We start from the raw sequence: 5,777 nt of genomic DNA, 5'->3' as shown, positions 1-5,777 counted from the left end.
CAGTCAGCAGGAAGTCGGCGGGGAGGGGGGTCTGGAGCCCAGCCAGCGGGGAGTAGGAGACAAGGTCGGAGGGGAGGATCATGGTGAACACTTTGGTTTTCCTGTGAGGGAGATGTGACACTAAAGGGAGTTTTTGAGCAAAGGATGAACAAACACTTGATCATGACTCTTTATACCATATACACATCCTGTAAGTATTCTGTGACAATTCAGTATGAATTTTTCAAAAAGTGATTTAAGGCCTAAGGTGAGTCTCTCTCTCTCTCTCTGTTTTACAGGGAAATAGGTGAATATATCATTTAAATGTTCTGATTAGTAAATATGCTTGAAACGCAATTATAAGTAGGAAAGGCTGCTGTGGGGATTCGATGCTGTGTTTTCTAAACGGCAGTCGAGAGATGCTGTGCAGACTCACCTTCACGACAAGCCCAGACTTCGTCTCTGGCTGTGGCTGAGAGGTTGGCTGGAGGCTCGCATGACCCAATGCCTTGAAGAATTAGGACATTGATTCTTAGAAGTTTCTGTTCTCTGATGTTCTAACCCAGTTTTGAGATAACAAGAGCTCATTAAAATCCCAGTGTACGATTTTACAGGCAGCTGGTGGGACTAGTCCCACTGTACCAGGTAACTGATTGCCTCTATCCATAAAATCAGATGTTACCAGAACTAGTCCTTTCCTCCACCTTGTCAGTATCAGCAGTCACTCACCAAGCCTCTTGATCACTCATTACATTCTCTCCCCTTCTATTCATCTTGCTTTCTTGTTCACATACCTCATGCCTCATCGGGGCACTGAATCATCTTTTCTAGTGACATGTAATCCGGACTCAGTGGCACCGACTTTGTAATGCACAGCGAGTCCCCACGCCTATCTGCAGGGAGCTTAGGAGCCGTTAGACACCTAACGCAGAATCTCAGATTCTCCTCCAGAGATCTTTCCTGACTCTTTCTTCCTCTAGATTGAATTTTCCAAATTGATTCTCAGCTTTCTCTCTCCTGATTTCATCGGGTAACCCTGTAACTTACTCTTCCCTTAGGCTTTAACCACAACCCCTTCAGTTAGCTCACTTTATCCTCTGCGTTATTGTTGAGAGGCCCATTGGCTAGCCATGCTTATTCTAACACCCCTTTTTCTAGAATAACTGAATTATCTTGCTGGGTGCAGAAGTGTCTTTATTTTCTGTTTCTGAATTTGCTATGGGTTAGACAAGCTGTTCACAGAAAAAATACGTGGGCAGGTAATTTTTAGTGTTTGTTTGGCAGACTCCCCTAACAGGCTCTATGGTAACAAAGCTTGTTCAACCATAAGCACATATATACTCAGAATTGCAGAATTAAAAAAAAAAAAAAAACACATTAAAAGAGTGACTTATTTAAACATTGATTACCCAGATTTCAAGATAAATTTTATATGTATGTTTATGAACTTCCCTCAGGTGTTATTCATATAAGCTTTTAAAATGGTTAAAATTGGGGGTGCCTGGGTCGCTCAGATGGTTAAGCGTCTGCCTTCGGCTCAGGTCATGATCTCAGGGTCCTAGGATCGAGTCCCAGCCCGCTTCTCGATCTGCCTGCCACTCCCCCTGCTTGTACTCTCCCTCTCTCTCTCTCTCTCTCTCTGGCAAATAAATAAATAAATTCTTAAAATAAATAAATAAAATAAAATATAATGTTTAAAATTGGAAACATATCCTTCGACCCTTCTCTCTTTTCTTACTCTTTCTCTGTGGAACTCTAGGCAAAAGGAAACATTTACCTATTAAATGGCATTTATACTCTAGCATGACATGTAGAATTTCCTAGAACTGCCTGGTGAGTTTGGGAAATGTGCCCTGTTTAATTACAAATGGTTTTCTAAACATATAAAATTGATTTCCTACCTATGTATCTATATTTAAATCAAATTTAAATATATCATGGCTCTGAGTTTTCTGAGTCATATTTACTTACACCCTGTTAGACATCTTTGAGGATTTTTAGGTAGAATTTACGTATAGTAAAATGTACATATCCTGAATGTTTGGTTTGATGCATTTTTATGTATACCGTGTAACCTTTACTCAGATCAAGATGTAAAATGTTTCCATCACCCCAGAGAGCTCCCTCCTGGCCCTTACACTCAGCCTTCCCCCACATAGAGGTAATCCCTCTCTGACTTTATCACCATAACATAGTTTTCCCTGTTCTTGACCTTCCTATAATAGGAATCATACAATAGTATTACAATCATACAATAGTATTTATATTTTTAAAACTTAAATTATTAAGTAGAATTACCATATGATCCAGCAATTCCACTTCTATATACCCAAAGAAATTGAAAGAAGAGGCTTACGTGGAGATTTTTCAACCCACGTTCATAGGATCACTATTCACGATAGTTAAAAGGTAGAACCCAAGTGCCCACTGATGGATGAATGGATAAGCAAAACGTGGCATATACACAGAATAGACTATCACTCAACCTTAAAAGTGGAGGAAATTCTAGCACATGCTGCAACGTAGATAAAACTTGAGGACATTATGCTAAGTAAAATAAGCCAGTTACCAGAGGACAAATATTGTACGATTCCATTTACACGAGGTACCTAGAGTAGTCAAACTCCTAGAGATGCAAAGTAGAGTGGTTGTTGCCAGAGACTGTGGGAGGAGAAAGTGTGGAGTTATTATTAAACGGACACAGAGTTTCAGATTAGTGACATGAAAAAAGTTCTGTGGGTGGATGGGACTAATGGCTGCACAACCATGTGAATGTCACTTAATGTTGCTTCATGTCACTGAACCGTATATTTAAGAATGGTTAAGATGGTGAATTTTATGTCATGTGTGTATTACAATGATTTTTGAGTTGAATTATTTCAGTTATTTTTCCATTCTTTTAAAGCTAGATTCAACTTTTGTTTTCTTTTGTTTTTTTTGGTCTTTTTGTAGATGCTGCTTTTGGCTGTAATGACAGATAAATACAAATCCTGTGTTAAAAGAGATGTCATACAAAAGTTTTTGTAAAGTGATAAAATCGTATGCTTTGAAATTACACAATAGGTAAAATTTGGGGTATGCCAAATATTTTTCCTTTGAGACCTGTATCATAAAACAGTTTTAGAATCTTAAAATCCACGCATTGTCTTGTTCAAGAGTGCACTCACGTCCAGGATACCCCCAGCTCAAGCCATCAGGGAAAAGCTCAGCTACGTATAAAATGAAAGACTCCTGGGAAGCTTAAGTTCTCAGTCTAGAGTCTAAACTAAAAGAAACTGAAAACCAGTATGACTCCTCCCTCTGAATTAATGGTCATGACCACCAGCCTTGAGTAGGAAAAAAAGTCTGAAAGTATGACTGCTACCTGAGAAATGGCAGGGATAAGATACATTTTTGCTTAGAAAAGAGCATTGTTGCCATAGATATTGAAGTTAATTGTTGACACATTTCTTTGGATGTTTGGATGTGAATTGTCACTGAGGGAAACGAAATGCCTGCTACAGACTTCTTAAAAAGTGTTTATTTCATTGTAGTAAGAACATTTAACATGAGATTTTTTTTTTTTTTTGACACAGAGAGAGAGAGAGCACAAGAGGGGGTAGCGGCAGGCAGAGGGAGAAGCAGGCTCCCCATTGAGCAGGGAGCCCGATGTGGGACTCGATCCCAGGACCCTGGGATCATGGCCTGAGCCGAAGGCAGATGCTTAACCAACTGAGCCACCCAGGCACCCTTAACATGTAATTTTCTTTTTGTGCAAAAAGATTAATTTATATTTTCTAGAATTTTAGATAAATAAGACAGTATAAGGGTTGCCTGGAGCCAGGGTTGGGGGAAGAATGGCCTGCAAAGGGGCAAGAGGAAACTTTTGGGGTATACCTTAATTATGGTGGCGGTTTCATCAGCTTATATAATTATCAGAACTCATCAAACTGTACACTTTAAACGGATGCAGTATTTTAAATAATAAGTCCTATAACAAAGTTGATTTTTAAAATAGCCCTATGAGGCAAATGCCACTAAAATCCCCATTTCATAGAAAAAAGCAATTAATAATGAATGAACATAGAGGAAGTCACAACATGGAAATAAAAACTATAAAAAGGAATCAATTGGAAATTCCAGCATGAAAACCTAAAATATGTGAAATTAAAAATTCCCACAGATGAGCTTAACAGAAGATTAATGATAACAGAAGAATGCAAAGATAGATCAACAGAAATTATCCAATCTTAAGAACAGAGAAAAATATTGAAAAAAATAATAAAGAACAAAGCTCCAGGGACCTGTGGAACAATAACAGAAGTCTAACGTACTTACTATAATTGGAGTTTTAAAGGAAGAGGCGAGAGAGATGACACAGAACAAATATTTTAAGACATAATGACTGCAAAATTCCCAAATTTGGTAAAAGACATAAATTTACAGAATCAACATGCTCAGCAAACTCCAGGAAGGATAAATACAAAAAAAAAAAAAAACCCCACACCTGGGCACCATATACTCAAACTGCTAAAAACCAAAGATAAAGAGAACTCTTGAAAGCAGCCAGAGAAAGACAATATATTACATATGATTTAAACGGCTACTCACTTCTTGGCAGAAACCATAAGAGCCAGAAAAAAAATAAAATGTCTTTAAAGTGGTAAAAGAAAAAAGCCATCAAACCAATATCTATCTCCAGCAAAATATCCTTCAAGAACAAAGTGAAATAAAGTCATTTTCAGATCAAAAACAAACAAAGAGAATGTGTGCCCACTCCCTGTACTACAGGATATGCCAAAGAAAGTTCATCAGGCTGTGGGAAAAGGATCCCAAAAGGAACTGGGAATGAAGCACACTGGAAACGGTAAATACATGGGCAAATAAAAAAGATGACCCTTTTACTCTTCATTTTTTAAAACTTTGTGACTTGATTTTAATAGTCTTGTGAGATATGAAATGTTATATAGATGTAATAGGATGACTCTAGTGTAAAGGATATATATAGCATCTAGATATAGTATATATATAAGCATATAGTGTATGTATGTATATATATATACACTGGGATATGTATGTCCCTAGAACAACCACTACAAATATAACATGCAGAAGTATAGTTAAAAAAACAGTAGGGGCGCCTGGGTGGCTCAGTTACTGAGCATCTGCCTTCGGCTCAGGTCATGATCCTGGAATCGAGCCCCACATCGGGCTCCTGGAGCAGCGGAAAGTCTGCTCCCTCTCCCTCTGCCTCTCTCCCTGCTCATGCTCTCTCTCTCTGTATCTCTCTGTATCAAATGAATAAATTTTTTAAAATTTTTTAAAAAAGAAGAGATTTTAAGGAATAAGAGGCATTTGATGGGAGAGAAGTGACGAAAACCATAGTATTACCTGATGCTCAGCCCAAAAGTCATGGGATGTGGGGACTTTTTCCAGGACTTGAGAATCAGAAGGACAGTTATTTATTCGAGGCAGATACAGATACAGGTAGATTGAGTAGAGAATATCATTTACTGGAGAAGAATGGGGAAAAGCCTGGGACTGAGGCCAGGAGGCTGGCATCTCATCCAGACAGCACTCTGGCCCTTGATTTCTCCAATTTCAGTAAAATGAAGAATGTTAGAGATTATTTCTAAGATTGTTTCCTTAAAAAAAATTTGTAATGAAGTTAGAGTATTTCTAAAATAATTATTTTGTTAGGTTTTTAAAATTTGCCATCCAGCACTAACATTGCAAGATTCTGTTTTTTATTGTGCTTACGACATTCTCCTCTGACTGTAGACTTCCAGCTTATAAAGCTTTAATTGAATATCTGTATG

This window comes from Leptonychotes weddellii, chromosome 6, assembly GCF_054177405.1.
Source record: "Leptonychotes weddellii isolate Sample4059 chromosome 6, ASM5417740v2, whole genome shotgun sequence".
Taxonomy (NCBI): Eukaryota; Metazoa; Chordata; class Mammalia; order Carnivora; family Phocidae; genus Leptonychotes; species Leptonychotes weddellii.
Note: the sequence above shows the minus strand (reverse complement) of the source record.